Below are 20,748 nucleotides of genomic sequence, written 5' to 3'. Positions count from 1 at the left end.
ATGCAAGAACAAAGTAGCTCAAGATCCTCCAGAAGCCTGAACTCACGAGAGACAGAATATAAATATGTCCACTCGGTGATGCCAGCTCCCTGGAGGGCCAGCAGAGCCCTGGCTCACCCTGTGGCCTGAGTGTCATTGCAGGCTCTAGCCCCTTTTCTCCACTTCGCCTCACCACACCCTGAAGGGGCCCCTTCTCTGCCTTCTGCCCTCTTTCCAGTCCCCGTACCCCAGCTTCTTAACTGGGTCAGTGATTTAGCATTTGCTCTTTCAGTGTCTTTTGTTTTCCTCCAAATTAGAATCCATCAGCCCCACCAGTGATCAAGTTTGAATGCCCCAAGCCTGTTTCCCCGTCGACACTGCTTGGGATTATGATGTTCCTGCTGGTTGTTCACCTTCTCCAATGTTGTCATCCCTGTACTGCTCTGTGCGACTCCCCTGCCAGCCTCCTTCCACCCAAGTGCTTCCAGTCTACTCTCTGGTACTCCCCATTATCTACAAACCCCTCAGGTCTACAGACCTCTCCCCCAACTCTTTCCCCACCTTCACCATGACTAGCTCCCCACCGAAGACATGAGGTCTCCTCCAGGCCCAAGAAGCTGCTCATTTTCTCACACCATTGTTAAATGAGAATAAGATATATAAAATGTTTAGCACATAGCTTGGTATATAGGAAGGTCTCTCCAGAAATGGCAGCTGTTAACACTCCATCATCATAATTATCATTGTTGTTATTTCTCAGGTCAGGAGATGAGGTCATTGCCCTCCCCATTCCCCAAAAGCATGTCTTGAACATTCTCTGCCTTCTGGTGAAGACCCTGCCTGCTGTAGAGTGACTAACCCGTAAACTCCGACTCTCCTCCGTGCCCGCCAGCCCCACCTCTCTTCACCTCCCTTCCTCTGCGTCTTAGACTTCATGGTGCAGCCTCTCCATCATACTCCTGCCCGTGCCCTAAACTCTCTTGTCTGCCCTCCATGTTTTCCAGACCTGCCCAGACATCTCATCCCTGAATGGTTCCACTTCTGCCTTTTCTGCGCCAGCACCTGAGCAGGTAAGCTTTACACTTAACTTGCTAATAATGGTTGTTTATACAGGACATTTTTTCACACATTTCATAAAATAGATTATTTGAAGTTTTTTTTCTGTGGTATATTGTTAAAAACAACAAGAAATTACAGAGGATCTGATTTGCTACAAACTCAGCAGTGAAGACAGTGACATGGCAACAGGGTTCTTGAAGGCTAGAAGCGTGGCTACAGGGCTATAAAATGAATTGGGAGGATTTTTATCTTTTTATGCTGCTGAGCACAAGAATTAACCTGTCCCTTAAAAGTTTGATCATGATTAGTGTTCACTGATTTTAATATGGGGTTTTGGCCTTTGAACATGAGAAGTATTGAATTAAGTCTGTTTAAATCGACTCAGATTCAGTAGTAGAACCAGGATGGAACACTTGACTTTAGCTCTTCTTTTAGTTCTAGATTATTCTTATGCTATTTACTGTTGGTCAAGCTCTGGGACATTGGAATTGAATTGTCTGGTTGCAGACTGTCAGTGTAAGCAATGGTTTCAGAGGTGGTTGAGGGACTTACTTGGGCCCAGAACTCCATTTCCTCTACCTCAGTGCCATAACTTACAAATCCTGCCTGAGTTTCCAGCCTCCTGGCCTGTCCTCCTGACTTAAAACTTCCCAGCCCCCACAATTACATGAACCAGTTACTTAGAATAAATCTCTTTCTAAACTATGTATCATTATATATAAAATATATATATATATATATATATATATATATATATATATATATATATTCCTATTGGGAGAAACCCTTACTGACACTGATATCCCAAAGTTTGCTATATTTATAACTGTCCCTTCACTTTCCAGGGACCATAGTCTGCTACTATAATTCTTCCTTTGAAGTCATACACAACATGATCCATCATTCAAAAGTTAAAGTTTTATAAGCACTTAGGACTACCTAAATCTTCAGGTACTTTCAAAAATAAACTCATGCAGTTTTTGGAGACTATTTTTTTTTAAATGATAAGACCTGGGAAAATGTTCATAAAATTTTTTAAATCAATAGAAAATCTATAAATGATGTGGTGCATCATGCCCAGTGTACCAGTTCTTTCAGTTTTTATTTTTCTAAAATTTCATTCCAATTAAGTATGAATCTAATTTTTATTATTTTTAAAAATGAAAAACCAAACTGGAAAAAATAAGGACAGTGTTAATCTCCTTGAGGTGAAATTACATATGGGATGTTTTACTTTTTAAAATATTATATATATTGTTCTTTTTTTTTCTTTTTCTTTGAGAGGGCGTCTCTCAAATTTATTGATCAAATTGTTGTTAACAACAATAAAATTCTGTATAGGGGAGTCAGTGCTCAATACACAATCATTAATCCACCCCAAGCCTAATTCTCGTCAGTCTCCAATCTTCTGAAGCATAACAAACAAGTTCTTACATGGTGAACAAATTCTTAACATAGTGAATAAGTTCTTACATGGTGAACAGTGCAAGGGCAGTCATCACAGAAACTTTCGGTTTTGATCACGCATTATGAACTATAAACAATCAGGTCAAATACGAATATTCGTTTGATTTTTATACTTGATTTATATGTGGATCCCACATTTCTCCCTTTATTATTATTATTATTTTTATTTTTAATAAAATGCTGAAGTGGTAGGTGGATGCAAGATAAAGGTAGAAAACAGCTTAGTGTTGTAAGAGAGCAAATGTAGATGATCAGGTGTGTGCCTGTAGACTATGTGTTAATCCAAGCTAGACAAGGGCAATAATACATCCACGGATGCAGAAGATTTCTCTCCAAATGGGGCGTGAGGTTCTAAGCCTCACCTCTGTTGATCCCCAATTTCTCACCTGATGGCCCCCTGCGACTGTGCCTGTCTTAGGTTGTTCCTCCCTTGAGGAATCTTACCCATCTGTGACTAACCAGTCATCTTCTGGGGCCATACAGGGAGATGTAAAGATGGTAAGTGAGAGAGAAGCCATATTGTTTGAAAAGGTTAGCTTTTTACTTTTTTGCAGATTTATGCCTTGTGGCTTCTATGCCCAGCATTTGTCTTGAGGTATCTTTACCACTTGGAGGAATTATGATACTTGGTAAATTCGATATGAGGCACGAATTCTATTTAAGGGTTGTAATTAGGAAGGAAGAAGAAAAGCTATAGAGGTAGCAGACAGAAGAAAACATGGGAGGATTATTTCTTTGACATATCTTCTTGTAGAGTAACTTAAGCATGCATAGGTTTTAAACTACTAATTAAATCGTGCACACACATTAACATAATAGGAATACAGCTACATAACCAAAGCAGATCTATAATTACCAGCCATCTCCAGTGAAGCCAAGTAAACGAGTTAGGCACCCTAGGCATTTGTGAAAATTTGTCTATGATATGATGGATATTGTCCAACTGTACTTGAACAGTCTGAGAGAAATCAGACAAATTAAAAAAACCCATTCCTGGGAACTGTTCACATCCCAAATGTTCTTTTAACAGTAGATAGTCTGAAGTTGTAAGATTTTGGAGCGCTACAACTTGCACTTCTCCTAATTCTTGGTTGAGTTCCAACAGTATAGATCCAGTCAAATTTGTTGTTTTACTGAAAGCACAGGCCAGCTTAGATATCTCCTTCTTCATTCCAATGGCAAGTCCAGGGAACCGGTGGGATGGATGCAGCTACAACTGCAGCATCGCCTGGATTTCTGTTGAGGTTTTCTGATGATCATTTTCTGGTATGACTCTTCCAAAGAGTGCTGATGTTGTAAGTTCTTCTTTATATCGTATCTAAGTGCATTTTCTGGGTAGCCAATTTAGGCTTTGATCCTCTGTATGAACACAAACAGACCCTTTGCCCACACTTTGATATGCCCTTTACACCACTGCGTAGAACTCATTGGAGGTCACCACACAGGAACTGCTTTTTTTTTTAAGAGAAAGGAATATTATTAGAAAAGTATACCTCCATAGCCAATCATCTGACACCCTTTAAGTGATAAAAATTAAGGATATTTAAAGCATTCATTAATCGTTGATTTACAGTTAGTTTTATCCTATCAAGGAGTAATCCCCCTTTTCTTTCCTTTTTAAATCTTTAATCTACACTTACATGAAGAATATTATGTTTACTAGGCGCTCCCCTATACCAGGTCCCCCCTATAAACTACTTTACAGTCACTGTCCATCAGCATAGCGAAATGTTGTAGAATCACTACTTGTCTTCTCTGTGTTGTACAGCCCTCCCCTTTCTCCCTCCCCCCCTATGCATGCTAATCATAATACACTCTTTCTTCTTCACCCCCTTATCCCTCCCTACCCACCCATTCTCCCCAGTCCCTTTCCCTTTGGTACCTGTTAGTCCATTTTTGGGTTCTGTGATTCCGCTGCTGTTTTGTTCCTTCAGTTTTTCCTTTTGTTCTTATACTCCACAGATGAGTGAAATCATTTGGTATTTCTCTTTCTCCACTTGGCTTATTTCACTGACCATAATACCCTCCAGGTCCATCCATGTTGCTGCAAATGGTAGTATTTGCCCTCTTCTTATGGCTGGGTAGTATTCCACTGTTTATATGTACCACATCTACTTTATACATTCATCTACCGATGGACATTTAGGTTGCTTCTTGGCTATTGTAAATAGTGCTGCGATAAACAATAGGGGTGCATCTGTCTTTCTCAAACTTGATTGCTGCGTTCTTAGGGTAAATTCCTAGGAGTGGAATTCCTGGGTCAAATGGTAGGTCTGTTTTGAGCATTTTGATGAACATCCATACTGCTTTCCACAATAGTTGAACTCATTTACATTCCCACCAGCAGCGTAGGAAGGTTCCCCTTTCTCCACAGCCTCGCCATCATTTGATTTGTTTGTTGATCCACTGATTATTTAGAAGCATGTTGTTAAACCTCCATGTGTTTCAATATTTTGGAATTTACTGAGGCTCTTTTTGTGGGCTATTATGTGGTCTATTCTGGAGAATGTTCCATGTGTACTTGAGTAAATTCCAAAATATTGAAATTCTACCAACTAATTTTTCAGACCACAAAAGTATAAAACTTGAAATAAATTCTACAAAGAAAACAAAAAGGCTCACAAACACATGGAGGTTTAACAACATGCTTCTAAATAATCAATGGATCAACAAACAAATCAAAATAGAGATCAAAGAATATATAGAAACAAATGACAATGACAACACAAAGCCCCAAATTCTGTGGGACGCAGTGAAAGCAGACTTAAGAGGAAAGTATATAGCGATCCACGCACACTTTAAGAAGGAAGAACAATCCTAAATGAATAGTCTAACATCACAATTATCGAAACTGGAAAAAGAAGAACAAATGAGGCCTAAAGTCAGCAGAAGGAGGGACATAACAAAGATCAGAGAAGAAATAAACAAAATTGAGAAGAATAAAATAGCAAAAATCAAAGAAACCAAGAGCTGGTTCTTTGAGAAAATAAACAAAATAGATAAGCCTCAAGCCAAACTTATTAATAGAAAAAGAGAATCAAAACAAATCACCATAATCAAAAATGAGAATGGAAAAATCACAACAGGCTCCACAGAAATACAAAGAATTATTAAACACTACTATGAAAACCTATATGCCAACAAGCTGGAAAACCTAGAAGAAATGGACAACTTCCTAGAAAAATAAAACCTCTCAAGACTGACCAAGGAAGAAACACAAAAGTTAAACAAACCAGTTACGAGCAAAGAAATTGAAACGGTAATCAAAAAACTACCCAAGAACAAAACCCCGTGGCTGGTCGGATTCACCTCCGAATTTTATCAGACACACAGAGAAGACATAATACCCATTCTCCTTAAAGTTTTCCAAAAAATAGAAGAGGAGGGAATACTCCCAAATGCATTCTATGAAGCCAACATCACCCTAATACCAAAACCAGGCAAAGACCCCACCAAAAAAGAAAATTACAGACCAATATCCCTGATGAATGTAGATGCAAAAATACTCAATAAAATATCAGCAAACAGAATTCAACAGTATATCAAAAGGATCATACACCATGACCAAGTGGGATTCATCCCAGGGATGCAAGGATGGTACAACATTCGAAAATCCATCAACATCATCCACCACATCAACAAAAAAGAAAGACAAAAACCACATGATCATCTCCATAGATGCTGAAAAAGCATTTGACAAAATTCAACATCCATTCATGATAAAAACTGTCAGAAAAATGGGAATAGAGGGCAAGTACCTCAACATAATAAAGGCCATATATGCTAAACCCACAGCCAACATTACATTGAACAGCGAGAAGCTGAAAGCTTTTCCTCTGAGATTGGGAACTAGATGGATGCCCACACTCCTCACTGTTATTTAACATTGTACTAGAGGTACTAGCCACAGCAATCAGACAAAACAAAGAAATACAAGGAATCCAGATTGGTAAAAAAGAAGTTAAACTGTCACTATTTGCAGATGATATGATATTGTACATAAAAAACCCTAAAGACTCCACTCCAAAACTACTAGAACTGATATCAGAATACAGAAAAGTTGCAGGATACAAAATTAACACACAGAAATCTGTAGCTTTCCTATACACTAACAATGAACCAATAGAAAGAGAAATCAGGAAAACAATTCTATTCACAATTGCATCAAAAATAATAAAATACCTAGGAATAAACCTAACCAAAGAAGTGAAAGTCCTATATCCTGAAAACTACTAGTCACTCTTAAGAGAAATTAAAGGAGACACTAACAAATGGAAACTAATCCCATGCTCATGGCTAGGAAGAATTAATATCATCAAAATGGCCATCCTGCCCAAAGCAATATATATAGATTGGACGCAATCCCTATCAAATTACCAGCATCATTCTTCAATGAACTGGAATAAATAATACAAAAATTCATATGGAAACACCAAAGACCCCGAATAGCCAAGCAATGCTGAGAAAGAAGAATAAAGTAGGGGGGATCTCACTCCCCAACTTCAAGCTCTACTACAAAGCCACAGGAATCAAGACAATTTGATACTGGCACAAGAACAGAGACACAGACCAGTGGAACAGACTAGAGACTCCAGACATTAACCCAAACATATATGGTCAATTAATATTTGATAAAGGAGCCATGGACATACAATGGCGAAATGACAGTCTCTTCAACAGACGGTGCTGGGAAACTGGACAGCTACATGTAGGAGAATGAAACTGGACCATTGTCTAACCCCATACACAAAAGTAAATTCAAAATGGATCAAAGACCTGAATGTAAGTCATGAAACCATAAAACTCTTAGAAAAAAAACATAGGCAAAAAACCTTTTAGACATAAACATGAGTGACCTCTTCTTGAACATTTCTCCCCGGACAAGGAAAACAGCGAAAATGATCAAGTGGGACTATATTAAGCTGAAAAGCTTCTGTACAGCAAAGGCACCATCAATAGAACAAAAAGGAACCCTACAGTATGGGACAATATATTTGTAAATGACAGATCCGATAAAGGCTTGATGTCCAAAATATATAAAGAGCTCACACGTCTCAACAAACAAAAAACAAATAATCCAATTAAAAAATGGGCAGAGGAACTGAACAGACAGTTCTCCAAAAAAAGAAATACAGATGGCCAACAGACACATGAAAAGATGCTCCACATTGCTAATTATCAGAGAAATGCAAATTAAAACTACAATGAGGTATCACCACACACCAGTAAGGATACCTGCCATCCAAAAGACAAACAACAACAAATGATGGCGAGGCTGTGGAGAAAGGGGAACCTTCCTACACTGCTGGTGGGAATGTAAATGAGTTCAACTATTGTGGAAAGCAGTATGGATGTTCATCAAAATGCTCAAAACAGACCTACCATTTGACCCAGGAATTCCACTCCTAGGAATTTACCCTAAGAACGCAGCAATCAAGTTTGAGAAAGACAGATGCACCCCTATTGTTTATCGCAGCACTATTTACAATAGCCAAGAAGCAACCTAAATGTCCATCGGTAGATGAATGTATAAAGTAGATGTGGTACATATAAACAGTGGAATACTACCCAGCCATAAGAAGAGGGCAAATACTACCATTTGCAGCAACATGGATGGACCTGGAGGGTATTATGGTCAGTGAAATAAGCCAAGTGGAGAAAGAGAAATACCAAATGATTTCACTCATCTGTGGAGTATAAGAACAAAAGGAAAAACTGAAGGAACAAAACAGCAGCGGAATCACAGAACCCAAAAATGGACTAACAGGTACCAAAGGGAAAGGGACTGGGGAGAATGGGTGGGTAGGGAGGGATAAGGGGGTGAAGAAGAAAGAGTGTATTATGATTAGCATGCATAGGGGGGGAGGGAGAAAGGGGAGGGCTGTACAACACAGAGAAGACAAGTAGTGATTCTACAACATTTCGCTATGCTGATGGACAGTGACTGTAAAGTAGTTTATAGGGGGGACCTGGTATAGGGGAGCGCCTAGTAAACATAATATTCTTCATGTAAGTGTAGATTAAAGATTTAAAAAGGAAAGAAAAGGGGGATTACTCCTTGATAGGATAAAACTAACTGTAAATCAACGATTAATGAATGCTTTAAATATCCTTAATTTTTATCACTTAAAGGGTGTCAGATGATTGGCTATGGAGGTATACTTTTCTAATAATATTCCTTTCTCTTAAAAAAAAAAGCAGTTCCTGTGTGGTGACCTCCAATGAGTTCTACGCAGTGGTGTAAAGGGCATATCAAAGTGTGGGCAAAGGGTCTGTTTGTGTTCATACAGAGGATCAAAGCCTAAATTGGCTACCCAGAAAATGCACTTAGATACGATATAAAGAAGAACTTACAACATCAGCACTCTTTGGAAGAGTCATACCAGAAAATGATCATCAGAAAACCTCAACAGAAATCCAGGCGATGCTGCAGTTGTAGCTGCATCCATCCCACCGGTTCCCTGGACTTGCCATTGGAATGAAGAAGGAGATATCTAAGCTGGCCTGTGCTTTCAGTAAAACAACAAATTTGACTGGATCTATACTGTTGGAACTCAACCAAGAATTAGGAGAAGTGCAAGTTGTAGCGCTCCAAAATCTTACAACTTCAGACTATCTACTGTTAAAAGAACATTTGGGATGTGAACAGTTCCCAGGAATGGGTTTTTTTAATTTGTCTGATTTCTCTCAGACTGTTCAAGTACAGTTGGACAATATCCATCATATCATAGACAAATTTTCACAAATGCCTAGGGTGCCTAACTCGTTTACTTGGCTTCACTGGAGATGGCTGGTAATTATAGATCTGCTTTGGTTATGTAGCTGTATTCCTATTATGTTAATGTGTGTGCACGATTTAATTAGTAGTTTAAAACCTATGCATGCTTAAGTTACTCTACAAGAAGATATGTCAAAGAAATAATCCTCCCATGTTTTCTTCTGTCTGCTACCTCTATAGCTTTTCTTCTTCCTTCCTAATTACAACCCTTAAATAGAATTCGTGCCTCATATCGAATTTACCAAGTATCATAATTCCTCCAAGTGGTAAAGATACCTCAAGACAAATGCTGGGCATAGAAGCCACAAGGCATAAATCTGCAAAAAAGTAAAAAGCTAACCTTTTCAAACAATATGGCTTCTCTCTCACTTACCATCTTTACATCTCCCTGTATGGCCCCAGAAGATGACTGGTTAGTCACAGATGGGTAAGATTCCTCAAGGGAGGAACAACCTAAGACAGGCACAGTCGCAGGGGGCCATCAGGTGAGAAATTGGGGATCAACAGAGGTGAGGCTTAGAACCTCACGCCCCATTTGGAGAGAAATCTTCTGCATCCGTGGATGTATTATTGCCCTTGTCTAGCTTGGATTAACACATAGTCTACAGGCACACACCTGATCATCTACATTTGCTCTCTTACAACACTAAGCTGTTTTCTACCTTTATCTTGCATCCACCTACCACTTCAGCATTTTATTAAAAATAAAAATAATAATAATAATAAAGGGAGAAATGTGGGATCCACATATAAATCAAGTATAAAAATCAAACGAATATTCGTATTTGACCTGATTGTTTATAGTTCATAATGCGTGATCAAAACCGAAAGTTTCTGTGATGACTGCCCTTGCACTGTTCACCATGTAAGAACTTATTCACTATGTTAAGAATTTGTTCACCATGTAAGAACTTGTTTGTTATGCTTCAGAAGATTGGAGACTGACGAGAATTAGGCTTGGGGTGGATTAATGATTGTGTATTGAGCACTGACTCCCCTATACAGAATTTTATTGTTGTTAACAACAATTTGATCAATAAATTTGAGAGACGCCCTCTCAAAGAAAAAGAAAAAAAAAGAACAATATATATAATATTTTAAAAAGTAAAACATCCCATATGTAATTTCACCTCAAGGAGATTAACACTGTCCTTATTTTTTCCAGTTTGGTTTTTCATTTTTAAAAATAATAAAAATTAGATTCATACTTAATTGGAATGAAATTTTAGAAAAATAAAAACTGAAAGAACTGGTACACTGGGCATGATGCACCACATCATTTATAGATTTTCTATTGATTTAAAAAATTTTATGAACATTTTCCCAGGTCTTATCATTTAAAAAAAAATAGTCTCCAAAAACTGCATGAGTTTATTTTTGAAAGTACCTGAAGATTTAGGTAGTCCTAAGTGCTTATAAAACTTTAACTTTTGAATGATGGATCATGTTGTGTATGACTTCAAAGGAAGAATTATAGTAGCAGACTATGGTCCCTGGAAAGTGAAGGGACAGTTATAAATATAGCAAACTTTGGGATATCAGTGTCAGTAAGGGTTTCTCCCAATAGGAATATATATATATATATATATATATATATATATATATATATATATATATATATATAATGATACATAGTTTAGAAAGAGATTTATTCTAAGTAACTGGTTCATGTAATTGTGGGGGCTGGGAAGTTTTAAGTCAGGAGGACAGGCCAGGAGGCTGGAAACTCAGGCAGGATTTGTAAGTTATGGCACTGAGGTAGAGGAAATGGAGTTCTGGGCCCAAGTAAGTCCCTCAACCACCTCTGAAACCATTGCTTACACTGACAGTCTGCAACCAGACAATTCAATTCCAATGTCCCAGAGCTTGACCAACAGTAAATAGCATAAGAATAATCTAGAACTAAAAGAAGAGCTAAAGTCAAGTGTTCCATCCTGGTTCTACTACTGAATCTGAGTCGATTTAAACAGACTTAATTCAATACTTCTCATGTTCAAAGGCCAAAACCCCATATTAAAATCAGTGAACACTAATCATGATCAAACTTTTAAGGGACAGGTTAATTCTTGTGCTCAGCAGCATAAAAAGATAAAAATCCTCCCAATTCATTTTATAGCCCTGTAGCCACGCTTCTAGCCTTCAAGAACCCTGTTGCCATGTCACTGTCTTCACTGCTGAGTTTGTAGCAAATCAGATCCTCTGTAATTTCTTGTTGTTTTTAACAATATACCACAGAAAAAAAACTTCAAATAATCTATTTTATGAAATGTGTGAAAAAATGTCCTGTATAAACAACCATTATTAGCAAGTTAAGTGTAAAGCTTACCTGCTCAGGTGCTGGCGCAGAAAAGGCAGAAGTGGAACCATTCAGGGATGAGATGTCTGGGCAGGTCTGGAAAACATGGAGGGCAGACAAGAGAGTTTAGGGCACGGGCAGGAGTATGATGGAGAGGCTGCACCATGAAGTCTAAGACGCAGAGGAAGGGAGGTGAAGAGAGGTGGGGCTGGCGGGCACGGAGGAGAGTCGGAGTTTACGGGTTAGTCACTCTACAGCAGGCAGGGTCTTCACCAGAAGGCAGAGAATGTTCAAGACATGCTTTTGGGGAATGGGGAGGGCAATGACCTCATCTCCTGACCTGAGAAATAACAACAATGATAATTATGATGATGGAGTGTTAACAGCTGCCATTTCTGGAGAGACCTTCCTATATACCAAGCTATGTGCTAAACATTTTATATATCTTATTCTCATTTAACAATGGTGTGAGAAAATGAGCAGCTTCTTGGGCCTGGAGGAGACCTCATGTCTTCGGTGGGGAGCTAGTCATGGTGAAGGTGGGGAAAGAGTTGGGGGAGAGGTCTGTAGACCTGAGGGGTTTGTAGATAATGGGGAGTACCAGAGAGTAGACTGGAAGCACTTGGGTGGAAGGAGGCTGGCAGGGGAGTCGCACAGAGCAGTACAGGGATGACAACATTGGAGAAGGTGAACAACCAGCAGGAACATCATAATCCCAAGCAGTGTCGACGGGGAAACAGGCTTGGGGCATTCAAACTTGATCACTGGTGGGGCTGATGGATTCTAATTTGGAGGAAAACAAAAGACACTGAAAGAGCAAATGCTAAATCACTGACCCAGTTAAGAAGCTGGGGTACGGGGACTGGAAAGAGGGCAGAAGGCAGAGAAGGGGCCCCTTCAGGGTGTGGTGAGGCGAAGTGGAGAAAAGGGGCTAGAGCCTGCAATGACACTCAGGCCACAGGGTGAGCCAGGGCTCTGCTGGCCCTCCAGGGAGCTGGCATCACCGAGTGGACATATTTATATTCTGTCTCTCGTGAGTTCAGGCTTCTGGAGGATCTTGAGCTACTTTGTTCTTGCATGTTATCAACAAATATGTATGGAGCCCCTACAATGTGCTGTGAGGTGCCATGGGGGTATAACAATGTGGAAGGACACAAATCCCTAATAACATCTTGAAGTCCATAATTGCCCTTGTTGTTACTTAAAGTAAAGGTAGATGTTGACTATATCACACCCAGAATACAAAACTGAGAATGAGAATTCAGAGAGTGGAGAGAGCCAGCAAAAACAGTTGTTCCCAGCATGTAAAGTGAGTCAGCAAAAAAAGTTTCCACTATGTGACATCATTCCTGTAGACGGAGATTATGGCAACTTTAGATGGTTTTATTAAAAAGATGATGATGATGGAGGGGGGAGCAGGGAAGGGAGGAAGGGAGGAAGGAAAGAAAGGAAACAAGGCTGATCCCTCAGCAGTGTAAACCTCCAACAGTGAACTGCTGCTCTGTTCTACCTGACTACTTCACTGCAGCCATTGACTGTGCTTCCTTTAATTTTATAATACTGAGAAGCAGAAGTTTTCTAAAGACAGCCTTCAGGGGTTAAACTCACTGTTGTAGCAATTCCTTCTGCTAAGGAGCAAAACTAATGGAAGCTCTTCTGTGTTTGCAGTGAAAATAGGGAAGGAGCATTCACATGCAGTGTGGGATTAGAGCTTAGGAACAGATGCAGGGGAGGTCAGCTGCTGTGGCCGGGCTGTCTTGATTCTCCTGCTGAATATTTACAAGCTGAGACTGGCTGCAGGTGCCAGGAGGTGGCCTCCCAGTACCTTGACAATTGCAAACAAGGAGCAGGGCACTCTTCCCCCATGATCTGACTATGGCTCAATGCCTCCCTCAGAAACAGCAAAGGGCACTGTTCTGTGGAAAATGCAGGCTCTCCTCAGAAGGGGTTTCGTTACCATAGGTATATATTGTACCCCTGCAAAGTGCCGACCAGATGGGGGCAGGTCTGTGATAACAGCAAACTGTCCCATTTTTCACAGGGTCATTGGCCAGATCTGGGTTTGAACATCAAGAGCACAGATCATATAGTCTCCTTCCCCAGGGGCTGAGTCACTACCTACAATGATCATCTGCCTAATATCTTCAGAATATATGTTCTAAGTGGAAGGATTTCCTCACACGGTCTCCGCCCTTATACGTATGCCCGCCATGGAGCAGAATTCCACAGTTTGATAACTTCCAAAAAGGGATATCGCTCCACAGTGCTATTTATATTCAGTTTTATAAATAAATAAATTTAATTTTCATGGAGACAGAAAAAGGATGTATGTTGCTAATTTGCTGCACAGAAACTGAATCACACCCCCCTTGGTCATGTTTATCGTTTCAAAATCCCCTTTCCTCCTGACTCTGGGATCCATCTGCCTTCCTCTCCCTCCACACAGCTTTAAAAAAAAATTGCTGCTAAAGCCAGTCAGCTCTCCCTCTCAGACTGTATTTCCCACTCAACAAAACCAAAGCTTAGGAGTTGACCTGGGAAGTAAGCTGAGATCATCTGACCACACACACTAAGATGTCTCGGCATACCCAGAAATAGCTTGCCATGACACTTACCCAGCCCCTTTACAATAAAAATGGAGTTAATGACCATCAGTTCCATTTATTGAGCACTTATTATGTGCCAGACACATACTAAGTGTGTTTCACTTGCATTATTATATTAAATGTTCAGAGTCTTCCAAGGTAGATACTATTATGCCAGTTTACAAACAAGGAAGCCAATTCAGAAACCAAATAAACAGAAGTCATGAGTTGAAAGAACCAGGATCGGCTCCAAAGCTTCACCTGTAAAAAACCTCTGTTGCTTTTTGACAGCAGACGTCGACCGGATAGCTGGCCAGGGGGAGGTGGGTATACAGTCCGGAGTGGTGTGATGTTCACCCACCTGTGAAGGGGGGAATCCCAGCCATAGCTGCATTTATAGAATTACACACCAGAGAAACTCTCAGACAGATCATTGAGTTGTAGGATTCACAGGGAATTTAAAGACTGTTCATTCATTCAGGCCCAGTAAGATACTTATTTACCACCCCCACCCCAAATCATAACTTGCTAGTGACAGAATCAGGATAAGAACCTGGTCTCTTGAGTCTTTTTTCAGTAGCCCTTCTAGTAAACTAGCGTTACCGAAGTCTTTATGCTGGGGCACTAACATAATGGAGAATTTGTTACAATTGCTAATTAAGCCCAAATCAATTGTACCCTCCTGTCTACTAAGGTAAAGTCATAATTCTTACCTCTGGGGAAATAAACTACACATTTCTCTCCCTGCTCCTATAGAAACTAACTGGGGACAGGGAAAAAAGAAAAGGTGACACTTGGAATACTTGAAACATTTTTTAACAAAGCACATTAATAAATCTTGAGTTATGCAAAGTGTGAACTGTGGGGGAGGATGAGTGCTAGAGCACAAATGCTCTTTATAATAATAATAAAATACAAGGAACTTTTGTCACATCTGGGAATAGGAGAAGCAGGAGAGAAAGCTGAATAACGAGATGAAACACTGAGATCTAAGTTGGTAGACATGGACAAGAGAATTTCTGGACACCAGAAAGCCAATATTGGATTTTAGATTATTTTCTAAGTAGCACTGCAATGTATGCTCCCACGCACATACTTCAGTCAACAGTAAAATCTACCACACACAGTTGTAGATACTCGACCCTACAAGTTGCCTTTTGTTGACTCTTACAATTGAATTTTGGGAGAAAAGAAGCAGTCATGCCTCAAGTTTGAATGAATGTTGGATTAGAAATAAACAACCCTAAATTATTTAATGGAGAGGTAATTAGGAGACAAGATTTGCAGAAATAAGAAAAGAACAAAAGGCAATCTTAGCTAGAATTCAAGAGTGTGGAGGCTCCTGGTGACACCTAGATTATAGAAGAATCTTCTACATTTCTTCTTCCCTCTTAATTCTCTCTAAAGAGACCAAAGGCAAGGAGATATCCCCAAAGTTTTCTTCTAAAAGCTTTATGATTCCAGGTATTGCATCTTTTGATGTCTTTTGAGTTGATCCATTTTGAGATTATTTTTCTATGTTGTAAGATAAGGGTCCAATTTCATTCTCTGGCATGTGGATCCCAGTTTTCTCAAAAGTAGTCATTGGAGATACTATTTTATTCATTGTGCATTCTTAGGGCCTTTGTCAAAAAATTTCCCCTGTTCACAATGGGTCTTCCAAAATATTCCTCAGGATTTCTAAGTGTACTTTCATTGGTAATCTGAATATACCCTTACTTCTAGGAGGGTAGGTTCACCTCTCGTTTCCAAGTGCCTAAAAGGGGACATGGGACTAACACCATACAAGCAAAGCCCACGTGCTCTACAACCCCTCTGCCCTCCCCCACCTGCCGCCTCTCTCCTCTGGATCACCACTCCGCTGGCTCTGAAGGGCTAAGGCAGGCCTCTTGGCCTGCACCCTCTCCTATCCAGAGCACACTCATCACCTGGGGAAGGAGAGGATATAGGGGCAGGTGGGTAGAAAAGCTGGCCCAGGGAAACACAGGGCATCTCTGCATTTTGTCGAAGTGTATTGTCCTGCTCCATTAGGTCAAACTGGCTTAACTTTTTCATTCATAGGATTTCCTCTCAGGGCTCCTATACTTCTTCCCTTCAAGTCTAGTTTCCTTTGGGGACATAGTCTAGCAGAAATATCTACATATACATTGATTTCCAATGTCCGTACAGAGTTTCTGCTCTGCCAGGTGCACCAAGAGTTATGCCTGGACACAGCTGTCAGTGACAGTAAAGAACGTTCCCAATGTTCTATGACAGTTGAGAGGCAGGTCTATCTGGGGCATTGCAACTGACCTTGAGGCCAGAGGTCACAGGTACTGAGGTTCCTTGCCTCTGGCCTGGATAAAAATGCCTTTTTACATGCAAATAACAACCTTTGTATAGTTCTCATCTCAAAGTATATGTTCAGTCCTATTTAGTATATCGTTCTGCTATTTTCACATAAAATCCTAAGCTAAAGAATTCCTCGTATTTTTCTATGCCCGAGCTTGAACTGGATGGACGTCAAGGCTAGGCTCCCAGACTTTAGGAGCCCAAGTGGGCAGCACCCTTGGGTTAATGAGGCTCACTTCGTCAGGGGATGAAGTGATGTCCCAGGTCCAGGTGGGAAAGGTCATGAGCAAAGAGAGACATCGACTGTCGGGAATCAGGGACCGAGGCAAAGACGAGTCATGAAATGGTCACAGTTCTCTCTCATAGTCTGCCAACAGATATGGACAAGAAAAGGATGTAATTAAGAAAACTAAAAGTTAACCATTTTCTTCACCATACAAATGTTTTTTCTTTACCTTTTTTTTGGACATACAATGTAGAAGGATTCAAAAACTTATAAAGCAAACACCTAAGGAATCTAAATAGGTGCTTTCTATACAGGCAGCATCTGGGCCTTGAGCTGGACTGTGGAGCTGGTAGGGGGACAGAGGCAAATGGTTTACAATATGTAAATGTGCGGTGGTGAGGGTCTGGGGTCAGCAGAAGGAGGTGGGGATGAAGGCTTTGGGGTACATATCTTCCAAGGTCTGAAAGCCATTCAGCAGGGAGCCACGCAGCTAAGAGCAGGGGACCAAGAGCAGCGGGTCTGTGCTCCTGTGCTGCCATCTTACGAGCAATGGGACTGAGCAGGGCACTGAACCCACCGAGCTGCCCTTTCATCACCTGTAAGCCAGGGTAACCATACTGCCTCTTGCTGTTTCAGGATGGTTGTCAAAATAACTGAATTTGCTTAAGCCCTCTGAAAACTGAAATAGTATTAAACTTAAATTCTATTGCCTATTCTTATTTTCTCCTTAAGTAATATCCTGTTGTTTAATATTGTACAAGGATGACTTTTAGAATCTGATGCTGGTTAATTGTTTGGGGGAATTGGGATAGATTTGGGGGGATTTTGTCAACCTCTCAAAACATCTGGTGAGTATTAGCTGAGTAGCAGCCCTGGTGACAGTTTGTGAGAATCAGAACAGCTGTCAGGATGGATGTCCGGCTTTGAACTGTTCAACCTACTACAAACCCAGCTCTAGCCTAGCCTAGAAAGAGCACTTCTTGCTCTTTGACATTACAGCATTTTGTTTTTTTAAAAACCATCATGGGACACTTCTGGTTGGTTTTTCCACTGAAGAGCTGTTTGTTCTTATTCCATCAGGGGCACTGGATTTGAGTTCCCACAGTCTCTGATCCCAGCTCACCACTTGGGCCGTCATTTCGTTAGATTTAACATGACCCTTAGTCATAGTCCCAATGTTACAATTAAATAGGGTGTGTATCCATATAGGAAAAAGAAGCACTGAAACTCAAACTTGTTTTAATATTCCAGGAATAAGTTAGTGAAACATGTATAGTTTTAGCGTGGCTATCTGGACTAAGATTTAGAGTAGCTTCCATGGGTTTCCATCGCAGTCTAGCTGAGAGCAAGAGCAGCCGTGTCAGACAGGTTCAGAGTCAAGCAGAGCAGCCTAGGGGTGAAATGTTGCTATATATCTTTTGATTATTTTTCAGAGTGCAAACCCCGAGGCAAAGTAAGTACATTCGCTTCTTCTCAGAAAAGTAGAACCATATTTTATAATGCGTTTAGTAATCTACAGTTTTCACTTAATTTATAATGAATATTTCTATATTACTAATTATTAATCTGCACTTATAATGTCTGCATAGTATTTTATTGGCTACATGTAGGCAGCCCCCTGTTTACTTAGATTGCTTTACACTATTTTCTTTTATAAATTCTGCAATTAATGAGCTTGTAGATACTATTAGTGCTTATTTCTGAATATCTCACTAGTATTACAGACAGATAGAGGAATCTTTACAAAAAATATGAATACTTTTAAAAGTTTTTCATAATACTGCAAAATTACTTCCAGAAAGATTGTCAAGGAAGGAGAGAGAACATTATTTTTGTACTGATGAAAGTGACCTAGGTGGGAGAAAACATGGTAGAAAATCTGGCAGAAAGGGAAGACTGTCTTTGAGGAGAAGGGAGGAAATGGAATTTTGGGCATAGACAGGTGGGGAGTGGGGAGGGTGGTGGGGTGAGTGCGACTTAAGTAGGAAGAGGAAGAATTTATCTCTGGTAGGAAGCAAGAAGGTAGAGTATGTGGGGGAAGACTCTAGAAGGTTGACAATGTGGTGGTGGGAGCCAAGAATTTCTGATTGCTTCAAATTTCTTGGACAAGTAGGAAAAACGGTCATGAGTTTGAGTGTAGAGGAGGTATTGAAGGATCGAGATGAGAAGATGTAAAATACAGTTGATTCTCATTATTTTTGGATTTCATATCTGTAAATGCACCTATATGCTAAAATTAATTTGTAACTCCCAAACCAAATCAGTGCTTTCTTGGTCATTTGCAGACATGTACATGCTTACAGCTGCAAAAAAATCTAACTCGCCAACGTGCATGTTGCCAGCTGAGACTGAGCAAGATGATACCCTGACTTTTTGTTTCCATTCTGATTCTATAAACAAGTCTTTTTCATTGTCTATTTAATGCCACATCTTTTTAGAACTTTTGTGCTTTGATTGGTGATTTTGCATTTAAAATACGCCCCCCCTCCCACCCATCCAAGCATAGTGCTAAAGTGTGTTGTATGTTGTTCCTCAGTGCAAGAAGGCTGTGACATGCCCTATGGAGAAAATGTGTGTTAGAGAAGCTCCATTCAGGCATGAGTTGCAGTGTTGTTGCCTAGTGAGTTCAATGCTAATGAACCAATAATATATGTTAAATAAAATTTCTTTAAACAGAAACACACACATAAAACTAGACTGTATGTTAATTTGTTTACAAAAATGTGGCCAAGAGCTCAAAGGAAACTAACTCTGTATTTCCCCTAGAGCACTGGTTTAGTATTCACCAACTCACTGTGTGTGATCACTTCACAGAACACGACTGCAGCAAATAATAAGAATCAACTGCACTTGCCTAGAAGAACAGGAGAGTGAATGAACAAGGGAAGTACAATGCAATTGTTGGGCAAATCATAAAATAATGGTCCACCTGACTTTTAAGATCATAAATTTAAAGTAGAATCAACTAGTGTGATTGGGGTTTTGCTCCAGCTACATTAGATGAGCAGATATCGGTATGAAGTATGTAAAAAGTTGGCTTTGTCTTGTTTAAGACAGATTCTTACTTCAATGTTGTAAAAATACTCTTATCTAGAGGTTTTAAGTTTTACTTCACATAGTTGAGTTTTTTAAACACCTAGAATCAATGTTATGTATGGTGTGTGACAGGGTCTATGATGGACTGCCTTTGCCTAGAGAAGAGTAATGCCACCTCTATCCCTTAGGTTTCTATACAGGTGTGTCTTTTCACGAGCTCTCCTTGGTCGCACTGAGCAATGTTTCTGTACTTATATCCAATTAAAGAGTCCTTTAATTACTACAGACTTGTAATATTATAAGATTTGAGAGCTGGTAGGTCAAGTCATATTTTTTACAATATTATAAGTTTTGAGATCTGGTAGGTCAAGCCATATTTCTTCTAGTTAGATATTTTTGTTTTTTTGTTTTCTACATACATTTTGGAATAAATTATCAAATCCTTCTAAAAATATACCAGCTTGGATTTTGACAAGCATTACAAATAATGTATAGGTAAATTGGTTGAGATTGATATCTTTAAAATATAATAATACTGATATCTTTACAACACTATTATATGTTTCAATTTATTTGACTCATCTTTAATGTCTTTGACATTTTAAAATGCACTCTTGAGGTCTTGTAGTTTGTAAAATTATTCTTACTTTTTTTGAATTGACTTTAAATTGGTTTCATTTAAAAGTACAACTTCTACCTTGTGTTATAGAAATTATATTTAGAAATGAAATTGATTCTTGCATATTAATTTTGTATCTCAAACTTGGTAACGTGTATTGTTGACTATCTTACTTTATAGATTATTTTGGGTTTTCTTTAAAGACAGTATGGCACCACAGCTTTATAATCCCAATTCCAAACCCTGGAGTTCAAAGATTATCTGTGCTTTAACTTGAAAATTCTCCCTCTGCTCCCAGATGTAGGCACCTTTGCAACTGACTAGAGGGACCCTGTTTGTCGTCTCACTGTTAGTATTGCACTAAGTGCTCTC

At 39.6% G+C, this 20,748-nt stretch overlaps 2 protein-coding genes across 6 annotated transcripts in view; one reads left to right on the top strand and one right to left on the bottom strand.

The window, feature by feature from the left end:
• Window positions 1–20,748, bottom strand: part of LOC140845908 (transmembrane and coiled-coil domain-containing protein 5A-like) — a 161,778-nt gene that overhangs the window by 44,407 nt on the left and 96,623 nt on the right. The window lies entirely within an intron of this gene.
• The window catches only part of LOC140845974 (transmembrane and coiled-coil domain-containing protein 5A-like), a 79,526-nt gene that overhangs the window by 21,810 nt on the left and 36,968 nt on the right, over window positions 1–20,748 (top strand). The window lies entirely within an intron of this gene.

The sequence above is a fragment of the Manis javanica genome, chromosome 1 (genome assembly GCF_040802235.1).
Source record: "Manis javanica isolate MJ-LG chromosome 1, MJ_LKY, whole genome shotgun sequence".
Lineage (NCBI taxonomy): Eukaryota > Metazoa > Chordata > Mammalia > Pholidota > Manidae > Manis > Manis javanica.
The sequence above is the reverse complement of the archived record's forward strand: the minus strand, read 5'-3'. Positions and strand labels throughout refer to the sequence as shown.